Source organism: Blennius ocellaris (genome assembly GCF_963422515.1).
Source record: "Blennius ocellaris genome assembly, chromosome: 12".
Lineage (NCBI taxonomy): Eukaryota > Metazoa > Chordata > Actinopteri > Blenniiformes > Blenniidae > Blennius > Blennius ocellaris.
In genome coordinates this window covers 15,868,844-15,896,840 of record NC_137661.1, presented here as the reverse complement: position 1 = coordinate 15,896,840, position 27,997 = coordinate 15,868,844, and the positions used below count along the sequence as shown (strand labels likewise).

Sequence of the window (27,997 nt, the reverse complement as noted above, 5' to 3'; positions counted from 1 at the left end):
ACCACATGCAATTAAAATGACCTTCGTCTTAAAAACAGCAGTTCATCATTAATATTAAATATAGAATAAAACTGTCCTTTTTTTTTTTGCTTTTTTTTGTTAATTAATCACATACTTGGTGTTTGATTTATAAACCGGACCATGAAATTCACAGGCCCTCTGATTTTTCACAACATTGGCACTTGTTAAAGAGTCTGGCTTTACAAAGAAAGGGGATTGGCACACTCATTGTACAGAATTTACATTTGGTATACTTAAAAAAAAAAAAAAGAAGGAAAGAGAAAGAAGGAAAGAAAGAAAAATCAAGGAAAAATACAATACTTTCAATTTGTACACCACTACACAAAGTTTATTTTAAGTCCTTTAAAAAAAAAAAAAAAAAAAAAAAGAAAGTTTTGTTATCTTAAGTGGTCCTAAATACAAGTGTTAAGGTGTGTCAACCTTGCAAAAGAAAATACAAGATGCAGATAGCTTTTAATATCACTGTACGGCAATCCCTCGGACAAGAATCGACCTCAAGAAAAGCAATAGCCATCAAGGAAGCACACATACACACACACACACACACACACGCGCGCACACACACACTCACACACACATGCACGCGAGCTTGTATGGACATCTAAGTTGCAAGAGTACAGGCCCATTGCAGTGGTGCAGTTTCAGTGCCTTCGACCCAGGGAAATGATTACAGTCAAACCAAAGAGAGGGGAGGGGGGGGGGGGGGGGGGGGGTGGCAGACGTAAACACGCAGCACTTTCATACACTCACTTGCTGTTAAAGCTACCAAAATACATTTTCTGTACCTTCACTTGACAAAAGTTTAAATTGTTTTTTTTTTTTTAATAAATATATTAATACTGAGGCTTCAAGTAAAATTTGGAAACCATTATTTTAAGAGTCAATCAGCACTATTCGCCATCAAATTCTACCATGAAAACCCCCTGGGTTGAGTTGTTACCAAGTTCTTGAACTGTATCATCAAACAAACCTGTAATAAAAGTATTTTGAATAAATCAAACGCAGTAAAAAAAAAAAACAAACAAACAAACAAAAAAAAAAAACAAGCGTTGGAACAGATTTAATTGGACTGAACCAGCTTGCCCTGGTTGCAGGGATCGCTGGTAGTGCAGCTGTGTGACTCAGAGAAAAGGCATTGAGCAACACGCCGTTAGCCATTAGTGTTGTGCCGACACATTTTGCTGGATACCCCCGCTCCCTCAAAAAAATCCTAAAAGAACTGATTTTGCCGGCTCATCCCACGTGTGAACACAGAATACATCACGAATGCCAAACCGTTTAATTTACGAATTCATGGCACATCGTTTCTGTTCAAAACAAACAAACCTAAATAAGGTAGATAGAGATCTGGATGAACAATCTAGAAGTGAGATTAACACGTTTGTTTTGTTTTTTACATGGGACCATTAAAAGGCCTTCAACTACCGATTCGGGGAACCGGAACACGATGATAGATTCCAACAAACTACATCTGAGCTCTGCAACATAATAGTGTTTGTTTTCGAGTTTTAGAAAAGTGTGGCACAAATTTGCACAAACGCGCATCAATCCTCCCGAGGACGTGTCGAGAGACACGCGCGCACGTCAGGTGTGCAGATTACGCCGTCAAAGTCCGGCCAACGTCAATTTTCTTTGTGAAACTCAAAGCAGAGTGGGTTCGTCTGACGTTGAATCTTTAGGTTGTGCACAAAGAGGTCAGAATGTCTCCGCGGTCTGGCGGGAACACTACCGGCGGAGAGGCAAATATGCAAGAAGCACGTGGTGGGAGGGGAGTTTAAACAAAAAAAAAAAAACAACAAAACCCGGACGATTGGCACATAAGTTATGAGTGCAGCCAAAAGGTGGTATATAAGGTGCAACGGATAGGAGACAATAAACATCGCCTGGGAAATCCCACTCGCTTCAACGGGAGCCGCTTTGCCTCTTCTGAAGGCAAAAAGAGAGAACAAAGACCCAAACAGCTGCCAGACTTTCCATCAGGGATATCATGCAGGCATCTGTGGACTGCTGTACCCCCCCACCCCCCCCCCCTCCCCCTTTCACAGAACCGGCAGCCTGCCCTCTACACAATATATCAACACAGCTTTTGACTCACTCGTGCGTATCTTTTTCTTCTTCTTCTCTTTCTTTAATTGCACCTTTCGCTCTACGCCATTCATAAGAGTTCTTTCATGTCTACCAAAGCTGCTAAAGAGTAGCCCTTGTGATGGAGGAGTTATGAAAAACTTACCTGAATTACATTGTGAAGACAAAAAAAAAAATGGCCACCTATCCAACTCTCAGCCCCCATGGAATATTTAAACCACTATCAGGCAAGACGCACGATATGGGATTGGTACCAAAGAACCAAAACGCATATCCTTTTAAAAAGGAAAAAAAAAAAAAAGAAAAGAAAATGCAAGCATCCTCAAACAGTAAATATTTTACCACCAAGTATTTTTATATATATATATTTTCATTTTCCTATTTGCATGAAGCACAAACCTGACAACGGAAACGGTTTTCCTTATGTCAAGCATCAGAACTGCAACAACTAAAAATATGAAGTATCATTAGAAAGATAGAACACCTGTCCATAAAATAGTTTTGATATTTTACAGTAGTATAAAAACTCCTCCGATCTCTATGGTTGGAAAAACTTTTTTTTTTTTTTTTAGAGCTGAAACTATGGAGGAAGTCTCTCTTACTGTATCGACAACACTTAAGATTTCGATTGATAAATTAGACATACAAAAAAAAAAAACTATTTACTCCCTTGCTATCTGTGACAAGTTTATCAAATGTTGGTCAAAAAAGCATGGCAAAAAAAAAAAGAAAAGAAAAAGGCGATTACGGAGAGAAGCCGTTTGGACGATCGTGACCGGAGCTAACTTTTGGCAGCGCTCGTCTGGAATCGTCACGTTGTGCACGGGGGGAAAACGCAACCTCATCTTGGAAGGAAACGAACGAGCAAAATAAACAAAAACAAATCACAGTACGGCTCCACGCGTGATACAGATGACTGTGCACGTTCAAGCAGGTCAACTTGGACTGAATGATATAACGGGAGAGAAAACTCTCGCTTGGGGTTTGGGAATACCAGTCTGGAAAGATCTCGCTTTTTTTTCCTTTTTTCTTTTAATGCATCGGAACAAAGTCGTGGATAAACGTGACGCTGGCAATGCAATTTCATTTACAGGAAGAAAAAAAACAACAACAAAAAAACATGGACATTTCTAATTTGGCAATAAGAATCCGGGGTTGGGAAACGACGCACAGTGTGTAAATACCAGTAGTGTTTTGTCGTCGTGTGCGCTTTGTCTCGTGTCGTGTGGTTAAGATGAAAGGGCGGAGCATAAGGAGTCGTCCGTTCAATTGGAACCGGCTGAGGGGGGGGGGAGCATCTCCACGTCTGTGCAGCCCTCAGTCTCAGTGAGCAGAATGAAAACGTTTATTTACATTCAACGGAGCCATTGCACTCTGATTTGGGGAAGAGTTAAACAGATTCGGGGGGGGGGGGGGGGCAAAGAAGCAATTCAAGACGCATGGAAACCACGTACCTCCCTGCACTGCCTGCTTATACGTCTCCATCGCTTTGTAATTAGTTTACCCTTTTCGCAGATGAGCAGAGTTCACAGTCGGCAGCCTGACCTCCGGTCCTCGTGCTGTAGTGTCGTCGCAGGTTGAACGAGGACGGGGGCGGGAGCCCTTTTGTCCATTAGAACCTTGAGTTCAGCCACCTCCAACCCACGAGCGCTAGTGATAATGTAGTGTCGAGAAACTATTGTGATCCCGGAGCTCGCGGAGAAGCATCCAAGCAAAAAAAAACAACAAAAAAAACAATTCAACCCCCCCCCCCCCGAAAAAAAAAGAGAAAAGATGGAGTGAGTGCTATATTCAAATGTGTGTTCATGTGCAAGAAGGAGCAAGTAATATAACCCACAAAACATAACCGTTTCTTCAAAACTGGGGATGCGAGTGAAGCTGGGGTTCCGGACGTGGACCGTGTCGGTCTGGTGAGGCGAGGGGAGACGCTTCGCCTCTTTGGAGCGTCAATATGTGTCATGCAAGATTGTGTGTGTGTTTCAGGACCCGGCGCCGGGTGCGAGTGGGGAACGGCGGGTGTTTTGCTCGCTTTCGCGCCCCCTCCTCCCCTCCCGTTTCCTCACACCAAGTTGTACTCTTTGAGGTTGAGCTGCAGGATGGTGTCCTTGACGGCGGCGAAGACGAAGCGGATGTTCTCCGTGTCGGTGGCGCACGTGAAATGCGAGTAGATGATCTTATCACTGTCTGGGTTCAAGTCCACGAACATCTTCAAGATGAACTCCCGGCCGGTCTGGGCGTCCCGCTGAGGGCCTGGGACACGGAAGACCGCAAAAAAAAAACCACTTTGAAAAGGTTCTGGTCCAGGCGTTCCCGAAGACACCCCCCCCCCCCCCTTTGAAACGCCACGCACCTTTTATTTACGGCTTCGAAACCGATTCAAGGAGAAAGAAACGTCAACAAAATTGAGTTTGACTTTGAGTTCTTGTTTCAAACTGGTGCACTTGAGCTCAACTGATGACTTAATGTGCCTGCAGGTGTGAGTGTGTGTGTGTGTTGGGTGCACCCTGTCTGCCTCCATAGATGGATCAACTCAATCCTCCTGCTACTTTATGTTGGATAAAGCGGTATTAAGGACGACTGCCTCTGGTTAAGTTTGCCCTGCTGTGACCTCCCCAAAAAACGTCTTCGCCATCCTCTCATGTCTCCTGCACGATTTGTAAATCACAGTTTTAGTCACTTTTCATTTTAATAGAGGCACACCGTCAGCTTACTGCAGTCGCTTTGTGAAATTCTTACATATTGTATAAAAAAAAAATATATATATACTTAAACAAGTCAACAGAGAAGCGCGAGCAGGCCTGGAAGTTCCAAGGTATTATCAGTAAGTGTAGTAATACACGTTATAACCACAGGAGGGCCCCCTTTATTAACAAATCTATTAGTAGTGTACCGGTCTTGCTTTATATTAGAGAACTAAAGGAAAATGTGACTACTATAAAGAAAGGTAAACGTCCAGCTTGGTTTTGTGTGCCTCATACAGCAGTTATCAACCAGTTAACGTGACCGATGGCAAGAGTCAAACACTCAAAGGTCGCCAGTGTTGAAGAGTAACGCTTCATCGAGAATTAAACCGGAAAGAAAGAGAAACAGAGAGGGGTTGGAATTACCGTCAAACTCCGGGAAGTAGTCGACCAGGTGTGAATACATGATCTTCTCCTCCAGCAGGTCTTTCTTGTTGAGAAACAAGATGACGGAGGAGTTCTGGAACCAGGGATATGTGATGATGGTCCTGAACAGAGCTTTACTCTCCTCCATACGGTTCTAACGGGGAAATGACGCAGGAGAAACAAAACGTCAGGCCGCTGGGAGTCTGGATATGAAACAAAAGGCACTGAGGGCAAATTCGAAACAGCGGAGGAGACGGGGGGGGGGGGGGGGGGGGGGGGGGGATTTGTGAGCAAAATTGCCAAACGAATACCGAGTAGTTAAAATTGAGGAGGTTAAAAAGTTAGATGGTATTTTGACAAAGCTGAGAAACACTGAAGGAGAAATGAAGATCTGTCTCAACTGCAACAATCAGCAGAAGGTTAATCAGCTATTTTAACAGTTGTTTCATCACTGCGCATCGTATTAACTGCAATTTCCTGATTCAAGTTTCATAAATCTTAATATTGATTGAGTTTTTACTTCTTTTTTTTTATGCCTTGGAGCTAAAAAGAGGAGCCAAACAACAAAAAGATTTACACTTGAATTTTTAGGCTTTGAGCCAAAGGCCCTTCAAGTATCATCTCAAACACTTCAAGAACCCTGAAAACGATTATGAAGACAATCGGAAGTTCCCGCACTACAATCAACCTTCCCAGACACGAGAATGAGTTCAAACCCAGCCTCATGTCGGATCCAAGATTCACTTCCTGAAACTAACTGGTAAAGCGCACCTCCAATCAGGAAAGTCATTGAAATAAAGGCTGCTGTTAAAATCATTGTTCTCGCGGATCAAAACTGCTGTTGTCACTCCCAACAGTTCAGTCCCATTATTACCCCAGCCAGTTGCGACCTGATGAAATCAAAGATGTTTTAGAAACACTCCCCGTCATGGTCTGACTGGTGTGAAGGGTCAAAGTCCCCCCCCCGAGTCTGAGGCCGTCGTCACTGCAGGATTATCTCTGCACGCCGTGCCGCCTGAACTCCCAACTGGATTTGTCACAGCTGACGGTTACTCAATAACGCCGTTACGTTATGTAAATTTACAGGACCGACTGCTACAGTCTGTATGATAAAAGGCAACAATTTTAATGAAAGCTTGCCAAAATTAATTAAAATAAAAAAACGAACAAGCACTTGTGTTGTTACCTTTCATTGTAGTGAAACTGCTGCAAATCTACACCAACTAAGAGCCTGAATCTTTGACCAGACAACTACACTGGCTGTTTGTCGCAGAGAGTAAAGTCTCGTCTTTGTGTGAAGCGGCTTGCAATGAACTGGTGTTTCTTTTTTTTGACGCGGTTCAGGTGCAGCTGATCACATTTGATCAAAAGCAAAAAAATTAAACGGCTGAAATCTCGACCGGGACAAATATGTGGAGCTTAACTTAAGAACAGGTTTATTTAAGATTCATCGAGATCCAGTAATCATTAGTGACCACATTCAATTCTCCATGCCGCCATGTATCAAGCCAGTTTTATCGCATGTTAAGACTTTAAGTTACGGCTTAAAGTTTTGTTTTTTTCTTATAATAAGGGTTAAAGTTAAAGCCGAACAACTCAGAAATGCAGCTCTCAGTGACTTACCTCATTGTCAGACTCCACCAGGACCTGGTCGTACTCGCTGAGCGCCACCAGAAACATAATGGAGGTGACGTTCTCAAAGCAGTGGATCCACTTCCTCTCTCTGACCTCTGACCTCCAACATCCACCATCCTGACCGGACATTGGCGAGAGGAGACGATGAGCAGAGAAAAAAAAGAAATCACATAAAATGGAGGAAAAACCACATTTGGCTGAAATACGCATGTTTTTAATGCTCAATTTTCAAATGCTATGTTTACAGAGGAGCTTCCTCTTATGCACGTTTACACATTTGCAATGACTTTGGGTGTGAATTTGATCAAATGTATTACACAAAAAGCCAGGATAAACATGTAATGGGGAAAAAAGAAAAAAAAATACAAGCCGATTCCATTACATGTATTAGAGATCATTTGATCCAAAATGGAGAACTCAATCCCCAGGGCTGGGAGTGTCAACTCTGAAAAAACAATTCTGCCAAAGTCACGGCAAAAATCAGTGCAAATTCAGAATAAAAAAAAACCCTTTTTTTTTTCTTCAGGAAAACATGTGTGTGCGAAGAGGTGTTTAATTTGAAATAAAAAAAAGCTAAATGTTTGTATGTTTTGGAAACACAAAGCTTCATCTTTACGTCAATGTGTTATAACTAGTCAATCCGTTACAACTCGTGTGGTAAAAGCTTTACGACAGACGACCAAGGTTCCAATTAAAATCCAACGGGTCTCGCGTGGTTCAAGCTAAACACCCCGTTTGCACTGGGCTGCAAATATATAAACAGAGGAAAGGTGAAATTAGAAAATGCAGCATGAAAACGCCGCGGAGGCGGAGCGACCCCTTCACCGAGGTGAAGCAAGAGAACTACAAGGAAGTGCATGTGTGCAAAAACGAACAATGCAGTTCTTCTCTCCCGTTTTTCTGTGAAGCGGACGCAGGAGAGTCCATCAAATAGAGGGAAACCCTCGTTTCAAAGTGCTCTCAAGACACCGTGAGAGATGTAGACGCAGCAGAGAGGGCAGAGGAGAGGAAGAATGGCAGAAGGGGAAAAAATAAGGCTAAATAAGGCAGTGTATGGACTGTAATTTAATTCCTGGATGAATGAGTAGTTTTCCCCCACTGATTTTAACATTTATCTTTAATGATAAACGTGAACGATGATGATAGGAATGCAGGGTGGCGTGAACACCGAACACAACTTTCCTGACATCACAATAAACCGCTCGCCGTCCTGCATAATAATCCATCAAACATTTGAACTGTGATCAGAAGAAGGGACAGACATTCATCGACAAACCTACAGAGACCAAGCTAAACTAATATAAACCCGACACATCCGACAATCTTTTCCTCCTTAATAAGGATGACTGACACACTTGGTTCCATAAGCGGCCTTAAACTGGATAAAACCAAGTGAAACATTTTTCCTGCGACTTCAAAAAAGCCTGTCAAGACACAAGGGGACAAGTCTGCGGGAGACGTTTGTCAATGAAAGGCCGACTTAGTGCAGCTGTGGAGAAGCAAGCCGAGGCTAAATGGTCCCACATGTGACTGTTGCCCGCTACCAGGGTGAGCGCCTTCTCATCCAACATCAAACCCCCCCCCCTCCATGTTTAATTACAGAAAAGTGACGGCCCACTCTCATGTCTAATCATTACATTCGGACGAGTCTTTCATCAACACTCGTCTTTCGTTTAGAGAGGGACACCTCGCCACTTCATATTTATCTTTTTCGGTTTCAGAGCACAAACCCGATGTCGCTGAGAGCGCGCAATGATTCACCATCAGCAGCGCCAGCCAAGCGGCGTCGAGCCTATCAGCTATCGGCAGCAGGGGCTGCTGGGAACCTCTTCAACGCAGCCTCATTGCAAGCGGAGTTATTTCGAGCCTTGCCAAGCGTAGGAGGGGGCTGACATGATGGCTTCCTATCGATTTGCACTCCTCTGTAATCGCTCTTGTTCCCTAGGTCCATCTCTAGCGTTTTCTTTTTTCTTTTTTTAAAGGAGGAAGCAAAGCCACTCTTCACACTGCCGCTGGGTCCTAAGACTGTCTTTGTTTCATGTCCTGCTCACAAATGAAGACTGTGGAGTGTCAGAATCCTCGAAAAGCTCAACTATATATCCGCATTATTTTATTTTACAACCCATTCATCTCAACCGGCTGCCACTATGTGAAAATCAGACTGTAATCAAGCAAATAACATGGATCCAGTAGGTACTTAAATAATTACAAGAGACCAGCAACTAGGATGGAAACTACAAGCCTCCATCAGGTGATGCAGCAAATAACATTTGACGTGCGTCGTTACCCTGCAGTCTTCCTCCACACGACCAGCCCGTCTTCCCTTTGTTGAAATTCAAGAAAATGGCCCTAAAATGTACAATCCCAAAAAGGGTCGAAAATCTATAACCCCCCCAAAAATGTTTCCCGTCATAAAGAAAATAGTTTTCATCAATCTCAAAGCAACAGAACAGTACTCATTTCCTGTTTCTGAAAACTTAAGACAGCCGTTTCTGACGGTATGATGTAGAGACGAGTTGCTGGTTTTAGACTAAATTGTGGATGAAAGTTTATTTGTTAACAGGATACTGCAGTCGTTCGTTCAGCATACCTCTGATTTCATAGCAACCTGGACCTGGGTAGTGTTTGTAATACTAATCTTCACCTAATGACATCAGAGCAGCCGGAGCGGACTAAACTGTGAACTATTTATCAAAAAAAAAAAATTCACATTGGTTTTTCTGTCAGTGGATTTATAGATTGATTTTAGAATTTCACAATAAAACGCACAGTAAGTGACAGTATGGAAAAGAAACACAATCAGACTTTGTGTTTTTATGCACAAATGGGCACATAAAACATGTGGTGAAGCATATCGACAGACTTTTAGAGGGAGTGGAGTGCAAACGGGGATTAGTCAAAAGTACCGTCGGTGGTCTTCTACCTGAAAATGATGCTTTGCAAGTCGAAAGGGTATTCTATAATCCCAGTAGTTGGGATTCGAACCCTAAGCACGTCCTGTTGGGTTGGTAGATAGGACGATTCGGCAATGCGATCCAGATCACTTAGATAGCTAGAGACGGGAAGGACAACAAAAGACAAGAGAGAGGGAGGAGAGAGAGAGAGAGAGAGAGAAAGTGAAGCATGACTGCAGGTAAAGCGTATCCCCCCCCCCTCCGAAAGCGCGAGCATCAGTTCAGATGTAACCAGAGACGATTCCCGAGAGCTGCGAGGGGATTACGTGATGTTTCGAACCGCCATCCCCCCCAAAAGTGCCCTCTTAGAAGATTCAGCTTGAGCTTTGATGACAGCTCTCAAAGACAAAACAATTCACCGTTTTAAAGTCAACTCTTAGTCGAAATGCTCAGCATTTGAAGGTCTGGAAGTTAAAAAAATAAAAAAATAAAAAAGCAGATATGTTACAACTTGGGAGCCAAAAAGGTGACGTAGCACTCAAAAGAAAACGGAGGGGGAAAAAAAAAAAAAAAAAAGACTGCCTTTGCAATATTTTGAGCCCATTCTTGAGGCCAGTCTTTGAGAGCATACCATCAGGGAAGTGTTAAAAGTGCCGAGCCCTGCCGTGCAGCACAGGGAAGATGGCGATAGCGGCATAGGCGGGTTTCCAAACTGCCGGTCGGCGACGGCAGCGCTTGACACCAGTACCTGAAGATAATATTCTCCAGGTCAAACGGGTATTCAATGATGCCGGTGGTGGGCACTCGAACCCGCAGCACATCCTGCTGTGTGGGGACGTAGCCCGGTAATGCTATTCGTTCTAAACTGTTAAGATAACTGTGAAAGGGGGGGGGGGGGGGGGGGGGGGGGGAGAGGGGGAGGGGGAGGGGTGGGATATGACAGAAAAGGACATGTAGACAAACCAACGATCTCAAAGTGTAAAAGACCGAATGCACAAATGGTTTCCCAAAATACACAAGCGATCGTTTGAAGTCAAATACACACACACAAAAAAAAAACCTTGGCACATGCAGCAATATAATCAAACGGCAATATTACATAAACATTCAGTAACAATGTTTAGACACATCATAACACACTTTGGCTTTGATTTCTTTCAAACCTTGAGGTTTAGAACGAGCCTGAAATAGTTCAACGTACCTTCGATATTATTAGTAGTATAATTTATAAACGTGCCAATATCCCCCCCCCATCCCCGAGAGCCTTTTCCAGTTCATTTGAGTGCATTTAGGTGTGCCGATAAAAAAGGTTTTGGACTCCACCAAACACTTTCTTCATGAGAAAGGAAACGAGCGGTGACCGTGGCAGAATACGAGACGTACTATTTGGTTGAGTCAGAGAGCTGGTATTCTCTTCTGCGGTCGTAGGCTTCCTGGATGCCAGGGTCTGTCCACAGCGTCTTTATCGCACTGATGTAGGGCTGGTCGAAGGACGAAACTTTCTCCACGTCCACCTCGCGCACCAGCAGAGCATTATTCTGAAAGGAGGAAAAAAAGCGAAAAAACAAAAGAAATTATTGTGACGAATAGAAGTGAAGAAACGTGACATTTGAAATTTGCCACAGCTACTCAATATAAATGCGCTCGACCTTACACGATCCGAACATTTCAAACTGATAGTAGATTCTTCCCCCCGACAGTACGCACCTTGTTCTGCTCATACTTGAAGGGGATCTTGAGGGTCTCGGTTGCACGGATCATGGCTTGCATCGAGGTGAAGATGTTCTGATAAACCAGTTTCGTGAAGCCTTTCTTATCCTCGTCTGTGTAGCCCGACCCGTGGATGATTCTCATCTGCTTGATGAAAGTGCTCTTGCCACTCTCTCCAGTACCTGACAGGAAGACAAGACGCCGACGGTCAATCGTAGGATCGTAACAAATGTGGGTTTTCACAGAAGCAACCGTGTAGAAGAGTCTAGTTTTGGTTACCAAGTGGAGAGAAGAGCAAATGTAAATGCATGTGTTGCTCCAAGAACAAAGTGAGAGGTAAAATATAAAGGACTCTTGCTCTCCACTGGTCAACCAAGCACGACAGTGACGAGCTCAAAAAAAAGGCCTCTTTGCACATAGCCCGTATTCCTGTGGTAATAAATTGGTCGGTCATTGCAACATGCCGACCGCGTCTAGCCACCTACGCCCTGGTGCCGATACATCCGTGAAAAAAAAAATCTGCACTCCCGTGCCCTCGGGCCACGATCCAGACCTCCAACACCAGTCCGGTCTCTTCACTTGACTGAGGAGTTATGCAATTTTGATTTGATCATGATATATCACTTATCCAAACAAAGCACAGGGGATTATAGACGATAATAGTAATAAGACAATATATACAATCGCAATAATACAAATATATATTTGTAATGCACTTTATATTGACGCAATCTCAAAGGCCCGAAGATAAGAACTCAAATAATATCTCAAAATATACGAAGAGATGCTTGTGGGTTTAATTGTCATCTTGGTTCTACTGTCCCGACCTGTGAAATGTAACAATGCCATGTAATGATTGTTTTGGCAGAAACGACCACAGAGGCTTGGCTGACCGAACGAGGGCTGCATGGCTCGCCTCAACTCAACAAAGCACCGGGTGCAACGAGTGCACGCCTGCTTTTCTGCATCGGTCATCATGAATATGCACACAAGCGTTGGGGGGAAAAGAAAATAGAAATATTTGAAGAAATATACCGAAATATACCCCCGGTCTCGATCTCACACACACTTTAACGTCCCTGTTAAACCGGCTGTATTCTGTATAAAAGAACACAGCCGAGGGTCTCTATGTCTATATGGGCATATTCTATGAGCAAGACGACCTCCGGGCTGAGGAGATGTCCCCGTCACCATGAAAGCATCAAGAGCTTGTTGTATACTGTGGTCGTCGACCCAACAGGAACCGTTGAAACAAAGCAGGTCGCAGCCTGATCGGCCCCTCAACCTCCCGTTTCACCGCGTGTCTGCAGCCCTCCCTGTCCGAAGCATAATCCTCTCCTCCTCCACCACTCGTTTTCTTCTTTTATGACCCTGTTCCAGCTCTCCACCGCCCATCTCCTTATATCCCGGCACTGTAGACTGAGTCACTCTTCCTAGTCTCCGGTGAGGGGGATGTGTGTGTGTGTGTGTGTGTGTGTGTGTGTGTGTGTGTGTGTGTGTGTGTGTGTGTGTGTGTGTGTGTGTGTGTGTGTGTGTGTGTGTGTGTGTGTGTGTGTGTGTGTGTGTGTGTGTGTGTGTGTGTATACATAAATATATAGTTCCAGAAACAACCGTTTTGGAATCCATTATTCACTGAACCTTCACAGAAGGTTCCAATGTCATGACAAATACAAAGCAGTTGCGTGTTGTGAATGGAGCATGTTGAAAGCAGCTGACAGTGACAGTCGTACAACAAAGCAGAAGGGAAAACGAGTGGCTAAAGTTACAGCGTTGGTCGAAATCCCACAAGTTCTTGCTTGCATATTTGGTATGGTATTTTTTATATATAGTCCATTTGTGTTTGGCCGAAATCTGCTCGTGTGCTCAAATCCACGGTGAGGAGTGGAGAGTCGTATGATCTACTGGCACAAATGAAAAGGATCTGTGCCGAAAAGGTTTGCGTAAACCACCTTTTGTGCTCAAATATATGATCGTTACGACCGGCTACCATTGAATTGAAACAAAAGTGATTATCAGAATGTTGTTTAAGGACTACTTTGAGGATCGATCAACTTTGGAAAACCCACATTTGGGACAGGCAGGTGTAAATGAAGACGTTAAATGTGTTTGCCTATTGATTGTATGTGTCGATATCATCGTGCATCCAGAGCAAACATTCTCAGATGACGACGACAACGTTTGTCGAGTTAGCATGTCGTACTTGTGTCTGGTTGGCGCGGACTGAAAATGGACAAAACGTGTTTTGAGGGATTATTTATGCAGAGACGAGTTAAACATATTGTGGCAATATGTGCTGCTGGTGGATCTGCGAGTTCAATTACAGAATACAGGCGGAACGAGAAACGAACCCATGGCGGATCAGATAATGGGGTTTCCTTTACGTGATTCGGCACAAACTATTTAATAACAAAGTAAGCGGCACTGTATTCGAGGGATAGCGGGAGAAAAGTTTATCGCTTGCGAACTAGCACGGTTGAATGTACAGTGACGGAGAGCCCCGAGCACTGCTGGTGCCCCAAAGACACAAAGTTTGTCTGTGGAAAGCAAGTCAGGCATTGGAGTTTCCCTTTCATACAATATGTCTTTGAGAGAGGGACATAAATAGCAATTGTGGAGACATGGCATTGGAGAATTCTCGTTCTCATCGACCTAGAAACTGAACAAAAAGGAGTGAGAGAGGGAGAGAGAGAGTGAAGGGGGGGGAGGGGAAAAAAATAAGGAATAGCCATCGTACAGCCTTTCCTTTTTCTTGATCATTGATAAGGTGCCTGGAGAGGAAGCTTCAAACTGACAAGTAAAGAAATAAAGAGTCAAGACAAGCAGTGAGCATATCAGCTTTTGTTAAGCAAAGCGCGCAATGGTGTCGTTTTTTTTTAACACATACCGCCAGAGGAGAACGGTATGTCCTGCAGGCATGATCAGCTTAGTTCAACAGATCCAGCCGCTTCTCTTGCCGAACTGGAAACCCCAGAAGAAGCCTTTTCTCACGGACAAGCAACTGTACACTAGCGGGAGCTACTCCTGAGGGGTAATGCTAGTTCCCATGGCAACTGCAGAAATGCACAAGGCAGAAAACAGCAGCAGAAAGGCCTCAGTGTGGCCAGAGCACAGTGAGGTCTGCAACTTTTTACCATTTTCTTCTCCCTTTTTTTTTTTTTTTTTTTTTTAAATCCCACAACATCCTCCGTTATTACTCTCCAGTCAGCCACTGGGAATTTAACAATCACAGAAGCCAGTATGAGAATTACATTCAACTCTTTAAGAATGTGTTTTTCCCTTTAAAAGAATTTGGGTGAACATTTTTTTTTTAATAAAATTACATACGAGACAAGTCTGGTGAAACTGAACCCACATTTCTCAGGTTGTCAGTATATTTAGAGGCCTGCCTTTAGCGTGCTTACTATATTATGCTAATGGGCTCAGTGAGATCGACAAAACTCAACAAAAACCCCTATTTACCCCTTCAACCCGGCTGGTGTGTGTTTGACTGACGGCAGTCGACAGGCTTGACGGGAGTACTGGTGTTGCCCCCCCGAGAGAACGAGACGAAGTAACGTATGCTGGAGGCTCCATATCGTGCAGACAGCGTGTCATTAGTGGTATTGAGGAGTAACGCCCGGATTGGGCCAGATTGTTTACATGCTGTTAAATGTGCTGCAACTGAGCACATAATTAAGTTATCGGGCCTGAAAACCGGGAGTCTTTAGCAGGAAAACTAATCAGACATGTTTAGGGGGGGCGTAGGCTGGGGTTTGTGCAACATTCTGACCTGTGGTTCAAGGTTATTGTCTATTGCTGCCTGCTTTATGTGTAATCTGATTGAATTGACCGATTTCCATAATGAAAAGTGATCCAAGGTTGTGTTACATATTCCACAAAGACGTATATGTTCCAAATGTTTTCACGCCGCTCCCCCCCCCCACCACATACTGATGAGAATCAGTCATTGAGCAAAAATAACCATGAACTCACAAAGAAAAGGATAACATATGAACAATCTTGATAAGATTTGATTGGGTCAGGCCAAATGGAGGCCATGACAGAGGTTTTTTTGATTATAGCGATACCGTTACGATCGTTGACAGTCGCGGTGAAATGTGAGAATAAGTAGCAAGAAAGACAGGAGGGACAGGAAGGAGGTCTGACCGAGTGGAAGAGACAATGTATGCTCTGAGTAAATGATTCAATGGTTTTCAAAGCTTTTTTTTTTTTTTTTAAGCACATCAAACAGGAAGCTATGTCCGCTTCAGCACAGTGTTGGTGAAAGACTGACATGCAGGAGGCTGCTCAACTTGTATTTGACCAAATAATCCCTGTTGAGTGTATGAAGGAAGTGTGCTATATTAAAAAAAAAAAAAAAAAATGAATACAGTAGTAATACAGCTCGATTCATCTGGGATCATTTTTAAAGTAGAACCACTATTTTTTCCTTCACAGGGAGGAGTTGAGGTGGTTCCTTGCACCCGATCATTCCATCAGAGGTGCACAAAGCGCTGCCGACCGCGGCAAAACTCTGACAGGCCCCAACGACCTGCTGGAGAAATTACGTCTTGTCTAAACATCTGGAGAAAATAAAAAAAATACATCTAAAATTCAAAACTTGTATTCATGCACAAGCTATTTTTTTTGTTCTTTGTTACTTCTTCAGACTGAAAAAAAACTAAACGGCTAACCTTTGAATCACCAGGAAAATAAAAACCAGACACCCTCCAAATCATTCATTCTAACGGTCTGCATCCCAGCAGTCGCAGCTACATCTTCATCCGCTCACTTCAAAGGCCGGGCCGGCTGGATGACCATCATTTTTCAAATACTTTCTTTTTTTTTTTAAGAGGGCAACTGTAAGGAACGAGTGGGAGGGAGATTAAAGATTCAAGATGTTTAGAATGTGCACGTATAGAGCAAGTGGACTGATAAAGCGCATCCAGATCTTTGATGAGATAGAAAATGAAACAGGAAAAAAAAAAAAAAAAAAAAAAAGGAGGGGGTGGGAGCCACAGCATCTCTATTTCAGCTTTGTGAAGATTCCTGGCATACTTTTCCTTGTAAAGAACTTAGATGTCAATTTAATCATTCTGGTTTTTTTGGTTGTTGAACTTGAACAGAGGTTTTTTTTGTCCCCCCCCAACTGGACAGAAGTGTTGTAGTTTGTCGTCCCACGTGCAACATCCAATCTGTATTCAACTTTTTGCCCTTCTTCCTGGTCTTTGCCGAGAACTTACCCTCAGCTGATGTTTATAAATAACTATGATAATAAGCTTAAGTTTTATTTCCTCAGATAACCTGACGAGATAATTTTTGAAATTCGCGCAACTGAATTGCCTACTGCGTCCAACGTTTGTTATTCACAAGACATAACCATCGGTTCGTGAGGATGACCATACACATCAAGATTAACAAAGTGAAAGAGATTTAGTTTCACAGTTGTGCCTTGAAGTGCCGACGTTTAAATATGCCACCCGCTTTGATCGCCGTCGCTTTTTTTTTTTTTTTTTGTTAATAGTCAATATGTTCGGAGGCGCCGATCACAGATAAATGACAAAACATAACAAGGGCTTTTACTGGGCCGTGTGTGCCAGTACGAACAAGCCAGGCAGGCGATGACATGAAGAGGACCTGGCAGTCTTTCACAGGTCTGACTGCCACATAACTGCTGAAACTCTGGGCGTGTCATCAGTTTGCTCAACCAAGAGAGCCGCCAGACAAACAGTGCAGAACTACTAACACCTACCTGTTTTGCCTTCATATCTTAACGTGAAACCCAAAGTTTCATGTGCCAGATATAAGAGCTTTGGATTGCATATCTATCTAAAAATAAAAACATTTTTTAAAAATGAATAGCTGTACGGCAGTACAGCCATGGAGTGGATCAAGAAGGCCGTATACATTAGAATAATAGCTCAATGGCTGTGTTGTGGTTTTGTATGCCACTTAAAATACAATATAGAGATACAACAGGACAGACAGTCTCCCAGAAAGCACTCTAAAAATGTCCACACTGAAAACAACCAAAATAGCATGCAGCATTTTGCCATGTTAAGTGTGCACAAATCTAAAGAAATAAAAATAAAAAAAGACTTCAGATAGCTCATTGAGCATATCAAATCGCTCTGTACAAGTTGCACAAATAAGGAGTCTCAAAGAGCAACAGTGAGTGGATTTCAGCGAGCGAATGGACTGACAAAGCAATTTGAAAACGATCTGCAGACATACAAATAGGGATGAAATAAAACCTCGTTATCTAATGACTAAAACTTCGAAAGGTACATCATCTAACTAGAAACATCTTTTAATTGAACTTCAAATCGGTTTCACCAGAGCTGCGTCTATAAAAAGGCTTAAAATTTAACTCATCAGCATCCTGGATGATTAACGCTTTCACTTTCACCCCTCATGCGGTGATGCAACAGCCAAGCCTGGACTATGGAGAGAGACGGAGAAAAATAACTGAATGACAGAAAGGAACACAGCAGAAAAAAAAATACAAATGACCGTGTCAGAAGTATCGGACCACTGAAGGCTTAACATCTACATATACTTTTAAAATGTGCTTTTATTGTAGCACTTGGGGAGTTTTGTTTACCAAATGTAAAGTGCATGACAAATAAAATGTATTATTATAAAAAAAAAAACGGAACATTCATTCCATAAGAGTGCACCTTCAATGCTATATATAAAACACCTTTACAGAAAGCTTCCACTGTGCATTGGGCTCATCAAGTGGTATCAGTGTGGGATTGCAGCCCATCCTATTAAAGTGTTAATATATATATATATATATATATATATATATATATATATATATATATATATATATATATATATAAACAAAGTTGGATGGTTCACCCACTAATAGGGAATGTGAGCTGGGATTAGACAGGTTAGTTTTAGCCTACTGATGATGTGTTGTTGCAACAGTGATCCGACAGAGATATAAAATCTGTTGAAATACAAATTGCTTACGAAAACAAGGTCAGGACTCAAATGAGTCATCGCGATGACGAGTAGTGTTATACAAATACGCAACGATAACAGAAATGAAAGTGCACAATAAGAGGTGATTGAATTTGCATCATATATGATAATTAAATTAGATATGATGCGCTTTACCGTGTTTGTTATGTCCGTGACCTGATACGAGTCTCCGGAAAAATGATGTTACTTAAAACTGGTCCGTGGTGCAAAAAGCACTGAGGGCCCCTGATCCAGATGATGGAGTTAAATGTACACTTTATCAGAGGAGCCCTTTTAAATTCAAGAGTGAACGGCACACACCGCATTCATTATAAAAGGAACCCTTGGCGTGCATGTACAGAACCATTTATTACCACCGTAGTAGGAGCGTTTCAGAAACGTTTCACTTTTATGCTTTTTAAGATAAGATAAGAGATAAGTTCGGACTTTATTCATCCCACATGGAGAAATCCAGTCATCACAGTAGTTCAACATTGCCCAAATACTTCAGGCATGACAGTCAGGATAGTTGCACACAAGAGAAGAAACTATGCATGGAGAAATAGATAATTATATAAATCTATATTTACATAAACAGAAACACAGGGAGAGATGTATAGGGGAACAATACACATATTAGTATATATATATATATTTATGTGGGGATGGAGCGTTTTCAAAAAGTTCCACTTTGAAAAAAATGCAAATGAGGCCTGAGACTCCGTGGGTGGACGGGTCAGTAGGCACGGATGGCTGGATGGTCTCCATATGACTCATCTATACAGTCCGATGAGCCCGGCAATGATTCTGATCAAATATATTCACCAAATTTAAAACTGCAATCTGCTGCACTGTCAGACATGTAGCATTGCTGCGGTTTTCAGGACAACAAGGTATAACTGAAACCATGTTGACAGGAAAAAAAAAAAATAGAGCAGTATCCTGGCTGTAATTTATTGAACAGTGTAATGATGTTTACGCAACTGTGACATGCAGCCAGAACAACTGGCTGAAAGGGTTGGATCCATTTAAACACAATTTGCTGCTTAATGTAATGGGACTGAGAGTACAGGCAATTTCCACACGGGGCAGAAAACCACCTCGATATGAACCAGTAGGAATACGACAAGATGAAAAAAAACCACAAAAAAAACCATCAGCAGTGAGTTGGCACAATCACACCGGTATGCCAGGTCAGGCTGCGAGAGTGCAACGGTTTGAGATTTGCGGGAAATAAAGCTCACGTGGGTGATGATTAGTATTATCAACCTTGGCTGGAAGTCAGGCCGCGCTGCGAGACGTACAGTTGTGGGAGTTGGGATTCGGGAAAGCAGCTGCCAAATGTGCCTTCAGCTGGGCCATTATGCTTGTGAGAATGGCCGGGATATTAGAGGGCATCCCCACGATGGGCCACAATGTGCACACGCACACACATTTTTTTTTTTTTTTTTCCCCCCATCAATATTGTCTCCAAAAACCCAGCCAAGCCCGTTGCCCCTGGCAGCAGTCAACAGTGAACCAAACAACAATGGCTCAGGCCGGGCTTATCTGCTTGGCTTACAGTAAGACTTTACTAAGAGAAATCATAATAGGCGTAGGTAGGTTCCATGCATGAAACCTCCTTGGGTGTTGCCAAAAGACAAATACCCATTAACTCAAGATACTGCCAGCCCGTTGGGAGCACCGAGCACATTAATGGATATAGTCCATAGGTCCTAGGACCTCGATAATTTTACGCGTCCTCTGCCCGAGGCGCGGCGTAATTTGCGCACAACCGTTGTCAGTAGCAACCTAACCGAGAAGCATGGAGACTGTGTCGAAAAATGGTGCTGAACTGGTAAGACACAAAGATGAGGAAGTCCTTTATCTTTGAAGAGGAGGATGCGACAATCAGCCGAAAGGCCATTTCATACTCCGTAAGAACAAGAAGAAAGTTTGGCGGAACAAAATTATGGATTTCCTTCGGCAAGCTTCCTCTAGTCAAAAAAAAAAAAAAAAATTGCTCGGCAATGCCAACCGTCCGGGCTGTAGTCTCTCGGTGCCGCAAACTTATGCGTGCCAGATTTTACTCGTTTACTTCCGCATTCCACCAGGAGGACGTGACCAGGAATGTGCCGCAAACACGTTCCAGCTTGCTAATGACCGTAATCAGTCGTATTTCAAATCGTGTTTAGCACGTAGCCTCGCTACTGTGTTAGCACGTAGCACGGGTCGGAGTCACGCGATGTCCCCGAACGCATCGCCGAGGGCGGTCGGCTCCTGCAGTTGAAGCCAGATGAACATTGCGGCCCAGACACAAACTTTCCTCGAACCATTCGGCAAAAATGTATTTCGGAAATAATTTGAAGCGAGCAATACGACACGCAGTTGAAAAGTTAAAACGCCGCTCGACAGATGTGTGGCTGCTGGGAGGGGGCGTGGCCTGCGAGTTCGACAGCTTCAGAAAAGTCATTCAAACGAAGGCGATGCATTCAGCAGCGGCTAACAGCGGGGCCAAGAGACCCAATAAGAGCACTACTCGTCATGTACTTCAGGCACAATCCCTCACAAATTAAATTTATGAATGAACACTTTCAGCTCGTACTGTTGTCGTGAGCCACGCCCTCGTTTCTGTTTGAAACTAGGCATTGGTCTGCACTTTCACAGGTCATAAACAAACACGGGTCATGGATCCATCCGATATACAAACTGCTTTCATAACAAGATTTAACATAACATTAGGATTTTGAAAACAAGTACACAACTGCAGCAATTAGCCGATACATAAATTAGTTGGGTGGCAAAGTTGTTCTGAATACAATTTGTATACGTCTTGAATTTTTTCCCCAATATATGCAAAACATTGCACCCTGGATGTTTATTAAAAGTGCAGTCCCTCAAAGGAGGAGTTGTTGACTAAACAAACAGGCAAAACGCAGCTAAAGTGTCCTTCTTTTCTAAGCTGGCCTCCATAATTTCTACCCTCATATATAATGATACATTTGGGAATATATTCTCCACCGAAAGAAAACGGGTTGAAATCCCAGTTCAAGAGCAGTTCAATTGTAGATTAAACTGCCTTCACAATCGCGGTTTCGTCTCTTTGCTGAACTAAATTTGAGGTAATAATCTCTCCCACGGGAACTCGTCAATCATGTGACGAGAGTTCAAGAGACCGTTGTACAACAGTGTACGAGGAACATGCTTAATATTCGATTTTGATGGCTTTTATATGCAAATAATTGAAAGGACAGTTGTGATGCAGATTATTGTGCAATGCTTTGTTCAGTAACTAAATTAATGACTCAATTTTGGAACTGTAGCGCGTTACACTACTATTACACAGACATGTAGGATTATTATAGGAAAGAAATTTGGCATGAAGTGGCGATTAAGAGCCCTAATAGTGATAACCAGAGGAGCTGGTCTCAACCTGTCTGTGACCATCTTTTTTGGTTTTCTGTGTTCAAACTCACATTTATTTATGTATTTTAAGATGGTGTCCCTTACAGTTAATCCAACACTGAAAAAAAAAAAAAAGTCCTTGTTAGTGAACAAAACCACACAAACGGGGGGGGGGGGGGCTGGAACAACAGCTCCCTGAGCTCTGGCTGTACACATTTAATTACTTGTGACTTTCATTAGCTCCAGAGCAGGCGGCAGAGTGCTCCTCTGACCCTGGCTTTTCCCACCGTCAACTAGCGAACCACACCACAGAGGAAAGCCGGCCCGTTGCTGATAAACAGCCAAAAAAAAAAAAAATTATAATTATCTCCGCTTGAAACGTCAAGACAAAACCACCAGTGTTCCTTAGAGGTACAAATACTGCAAAGCGAGCTTCAAACAACTGTAACCCTGTGACCATATTTCAGTACAGGCTTTCAAGAGGAGTTTGGAATTTAGCACGGTACAATCCTCAAATGAGAATTGAACTAATGTACAAAAGTTGCATTTTGTAATTAAGTTTACACGCAGATATACATTTGTTCTTATTATTGGGTGTCACTTTTGTTTTTCCAGATTCAATAGGTCATTTATGAAGTCACAAGTAAATTACAAATATACAAATAATACAAGAAGAATCAAGATGGTCTCTCTCTATATATACATGCAGCTGAAAACAGGAAAACGACCCTGAAAAAGCATGAAAGGGGTCTATATTGAGTAAATACTACGATAAAACAAGACACCCACAGCGCATAAATACTGATGCATATAGTTTCTTCATCCGTAGTACACAGGTTTCAGTCAAGTGAAAAAGCAGTCTCGAACCAAAAGCTCAAACGTTAAATAACGGTACTTTACGACAACCCACAAAATGTTTCGGTCTCACATTAAGGTTTTATCAATGAATCATTAGATTTCCAGAGTCAGATGATTCCAACTGTTATGTAAACATGATAATGCGATACGTTTTCACAGCGAATAGTTTGGACTGTTAGAAATAGGAACGCAGCATCTTAATGTCAAAATAATACTTCAGTGACTATGTGCATTCACACTCATTAACTAGCTTTACGTTTTGAAAATATTCATTTTGAAGACTTGTATCACTTTTTAGGTTACGTTTTTCAGTTATTGCATTTTTGAACGGCCAGAAGAGGCGTCGGATCAATTATCTGATCACTTATACTATTTGTGCGGCCATGTAAACAGATTCAACATCCTACAGTTAATTTCTCAGAAAAAAACTGCACAATGTCAATGTTTTTTCTACAAATAGCCCGACTGTGTTTCTAACCAGTGAATGGAAAGATATTTTGCAATTCACCCAGTAGATATTTTCTGCATGCCAAATCATGGCAACATGGTCAAACTGGGGGTTGTATACTTTATTGATCCCTCTTGGGGGAAAACTCTCTCCCCACATTTAACTCATTGTATATTTCTAGGGGAGGAGGGCTGCCACAGCACGGGGCCTGGGAAGCTGCTGGGATTCAAACCTGCGGACCCCCGATCCCACGTTCACATCTCTAACCTCAGGAGAGCACAAGCTCCACATTATATAACTGAGATGTCATCAAGGATGCTCCCATATGTCAAAAAACATTACGGCTGTCTGGGTAAAAATTGAGGCTGGAGGTATGGCGGGGGGGTTTTTTTTTTTGGGGGGGGGGGGGGGGGGGGGGGGGGGGGGTGGGGGTGATTATCATATCTTCAATCTCGGATGGCTTCCAGCTCCCGAGCAATTCTTACTGCGGTCAAGCTTAAAAAAAGAAAGCTGGCTTTTGAGGACAAGATTATTTTATTGGATTTTTTTTTAAAATGACTGTCAGTAGAGGTATGGTTTGGGTTCTACGAACATTTTGGGTTTGCGGTTGATTTCAAGGGAAATGGAAGCCGTGACATCGTCAAAACGCAGTTCATGACTGCATTCTGTTAAACTGGCCGTGAGCGGGACGAAGAAAAGCCACTTCAAATAAGGACTGCATATTGACGGACATCATCCTGGACACTGGCGAAGCTTTAACGACCTCCTGAGCAACACGATTCCCTCTTCAGCCAAATCCTTTTTTTTATTGCCGAGACAATGAAATCAATCTCCCTCTCACATTGAATAAAGTCAGTCCAATGGCAGACTGGACAAACGCATCCAAATAATATTTTAAATATAAGTGAGGCAGAGCTCACATTATGCGGAGATCTCACCCTAAATCGGAAATTATGGTTGAGAACTTATTTCCAAATAAAATATTTGGTTTATAACAGCTATAGGAGCAAACAGCGGTTATCAGATGGTGATGCTACGATCAGAGGTGCGCGAGGTAAAGGCTTTTACTTTGAAATGAGGAAGAGAGAGATCAGAAAGTCCTTGTACAGTTTATATGCCAGCATTTGTCAAACCTTCACTTCTAATAGTTATATTATCCTCGTATAATCTTTTAATTTGATCTACATTATGTTCTGACAATTTGTGTTATATTTAAATAAATGTCAATTTCAAAAAACCTATTTCTTCATAATTTCTTGTAAAATCTCACAAGATGGTAGTCAAACTAAAGTGTTAAAATTGTAAAAATTTAGCACAACTTATAGTTCAGTATTTCAAACCCCGTTCTCAAAAATACGGAAATTTCTTGAGAGGCACTTGAAGCTTATAATAACACCCATTTTGGATTTGAAATGCGGCTGAAGTGTGAGCCACGTTGTGCTCTGGGGTTATCATTTTGCCTCCTTGCACGTCGTTTTCAGGCTCTACATAATCTTTAAGCGTGTCTTCCAACCAAATTAAGTGGAAGCATGTCTTTTGCGAGGTCATTGTTGTGACAAGCCACGTTATCTTCTCAGGCCCGGCAGTAACGCGACGTCTCCGGCACGCAAGATAACGACCTTAGCGCAGCGCAGATTAGGCGTGTCAAATTGGCCTAAAACGTGGCGAACTCGCAACGAGCAGCAAGCGGCCGTTTCGTGCGTGTAAATATCCAAATGCCTGTAGTAAATATGGTCATGCAATTGCTCCAGTCTACTTGGATTTTCACATAAAGCCAAGTAGACGAGGGGACCCCTCAGGGATACTGGCCATACTATGTAGTTAGAATGATGCGTCTTGTAATTTGAAAGTCAAAGCGGAGTCATTTTCTCAGGGAAAAAAAAAAAGAGGGTTTTAGTGTCCTAGTTGTATCAGAATTGCAAGTCTGAAATTCAGTCGTTTCCACTATTATAGGAAATGGTCGCCCCACCATGGCACAACTTTCCAAAAGTAAAGCGAAAACACTGCCATCACTAACTTGACGCCTAAAAAATACAATTAAAAATTGTATATTCACATGACTCCGCTACTCTCCACATATACAGTAGCAACGATTTGGAGGAGAAAGTGCTTTGTGCTACAGACACTAATGTAACCGACATGCAAATGTACCGACTGACCTAGTTTGACACGCAGTTGAAAAAAGCATTTAAATTCCAATATCACAAGCAAGACATGTTTATTCAATCAACAAAGACTCTATAAAATAATAAACAACTGTGCAATCCAAACACAAAGGCTAGGTTTCAAAATATGACTGTGAGCCAAGGAAAATATTTAGCTTTTTTTTTGTTTTTCTTAAATTAAATGTTTGTTAGAACACGATAGGCACGTGAAGCCGTTGAACTGAAATGTCCGCACTTGGTTACGACCGAAAAACAGTGTCTGAATAGCTCGAAATTATTTCAAAACTACAAAACAATAATGAATCACATTATGGAAATTAAAATAAGGCAGCGTTTTTGTTCAGCTTCACAAACCGACTCATGCAACTCCTGAACTCAAGCTGATCTAGGATCTGATAAATGTTCAGTAAACTCCTCAAGACCTCGTTGCACCTTCACACCCACTAGAGTTCTTGAGATTCTATCTAGTGAGTATTTCTTCCAGAGCGACAAAAAAAAAAAAAAAAATTGGGGGCTGAAGACCATTGAACTAATAGATAACCAGCCCACAGTGGAAAACTTATTTGTGACGAGTGGGGATTTTTAATTTCTACACTAAGACGTTAGTCACTGGAAATAACCCTGCAGGTCCTGGTTGGAACTTCTTAAAAATTGGCAGGTCTACGGGCTATTTTGTAATTCTGAACTTTTTGTCAGATAAGGATTTTTTTTTTTTTTTAAACAATTGACAATTGAGGAGGAGGGGGTGGGACTGTGAATGCAGACACTCAACTTCTCAACATCTGGCTGGGAAGCCCAAGCAAGGCCCAATTCACAAGTAACATCTGGGCGACAGAGACACCGCCTCGCTACATTGGACGGCCGATGTCGTTTTGTTATTAAATAAAATGTTCTTTATTTCACCTGTCTTTCTTTTCATGATGAATTTGCCAAGCCAAATGTCCACTGTACAAGTCAATAAAATGGATTACATCCATCTGTAAACAAAGGCAAAACCTTATTATGCAGATTTGTTTTAAGAAAAACATTAGTACAACTACCCTGGAGTTCTGTGAGGGACACAGTGACTCATCAATACGAGCTGTTTGAGGAATGAGAAAGGAAAACAATACTTTCGTCCAAGCCGTCGTGTATATCATCGCCTTGTGTTGACACAGCTATGAATGAGCACACCTCTAAAACCAGGAAGTGTGTTTTTAGTCACCTGTGACAACAAACCTGAGACTCCAAACTTCTACCTGAGCAAGATATTGAATCCTTGTCATGTGACAACAACCCAACGGTTACTTTCGGAGAGATAACTGGGTGGGGGGGGGGGGGGGGGTGAGATCACTCTCTTACAGGTAACATGTTTAATCAAAACTCACAGAACTTCAAGTTTAACTGAAAAGCTATAAAGAGTACTGCAAAATTCTCAGAAGAGCCATTTCCCAAAGTGGCCCGCCCCAGTGAAGACCTTCTCCAGACTAGATAACCAGGGAGTACAGTCTCCCTTGAAGCAAACTTAATTAAAAGTGTGTCTTGTTCATCATTTGAGACACGTTTCTTCATGATAAATCCAAGGTTCTGTAGCAGGTGGCTAATGAAACGGCATTATTAAGAGAAAAAAAAATAACAGCTGGTTAGGATGTTTACTTACCCAAAGTCACACTTCAAAAAGAAAATAATGTACTTCAACCATAAAGCCAGTCAACTTGATTAACCCAAGACTTACATATATATTCAGAGTTTAGCTATATTATCATCCTGTAATACAATTAAAGTATTTTGGGTTAGAAAAATTGACCTTTTAGAATCACCCAGGTTGTCATAGCTGCTGTGTGTTGTTCGCATTTACCTCTTTAAGAGATATTTCCAGATTTGAAATGTGTATATTTTATGTGAGAGCATCAACAGGGAAGCAACATTAGCAATGTGGTTATGTAGAATTTCACCCAGCATTGTGTAGTAACACTGTTGTTATCAACCTCATCAGCAACGTCAAGGGTGTTGACATTGGTTCATTGACCGTCACAACAGTGACAACCATGTCAAAACAAAAAAAACCTCAGTGTACTACAGTGAACACCTGCAGTGTGAAGTTATGGAAGTCTATGGAGGTCTTTTTTTGAAGAGACAGAGAAGATAGCAGGCAGGATAAATGCCCCAGGTTTGCCCTCCATCCCCGGATCAGTGGCTCCACTGGGCGATCAGACAGACAGTTAAGTGAAAAAAAAAAAAAGCCACAACAGATTTCAAGACTTGCATGACACATCACGAGCAAATGCTGAGGTGGTGTCGGTAATGAGGCTCGAGCGTCTGTGGCTTGCAGTGTTTTTTTTTTGTTTTTTTTTTACCAGTACCAGTACCAGGCTCCACTGCAAAAAAAAAAAAAGACATTGGGAGATCGATCAACGCGGACTCACCCAGCAGAAGGAGCTTCAGCTCCCTCCTCGCATCCCTCTTGTCTCGCCGGAGTTGCTTCTCGATCTCAGAGTTGATTCGCTTGGACTCCTTCGCCTCCTCACTCAGGCAACAAGCCATCATGGAGTCTAAAGTCATCACCGCATGAGCTGGAAAAGCCCCCCGTCTGACAATGGTCACCGGGGCTGCAGCTCCACACACACACACACAGAAAAGTAGCAACCGAACGAGCCTCCCCAATGTGCAACAGGCCGTTTTCAACAAGTTCTATCCAGCCTGAGACGCGCGGAGGCTGCTGCTGCTGCAGGACCAGGCCTCGCTGGTTTGACGGTA

The 27,997-nt window shown here is 42.5% G+C and overlaps 1 pseudogene across 1 annotated transcript; it reads right to left on the bottom strand.

The window, feature by feature from the left end:
- Positions 1-7: 7 nt before the first annotated feature.
- On the bottom strand, positions 8-27,964 carry LOC308137313 (guanine nucleotide-binding protein G(q) subunit alpha-like; annotated as a pseudogene). The gene is made up of 7 exons (XR_013937235.1): positions 27,667-27,964; positions 11,450-11,634; positions 11,126-11,280; positions 9,772-9,900; positions 6,837-6,965; positions 5,214-5,367; positions 8-4,356 (listed from the first exon to the last, which is right to left on the bottom strand). The product of XR_013937235.1 is annotated as a guanine nucleotide-binding protein G(q) subunit alpha-like (transcript).
- Positions 27,965-27,997: the final 33 nt, after the last annotated feature.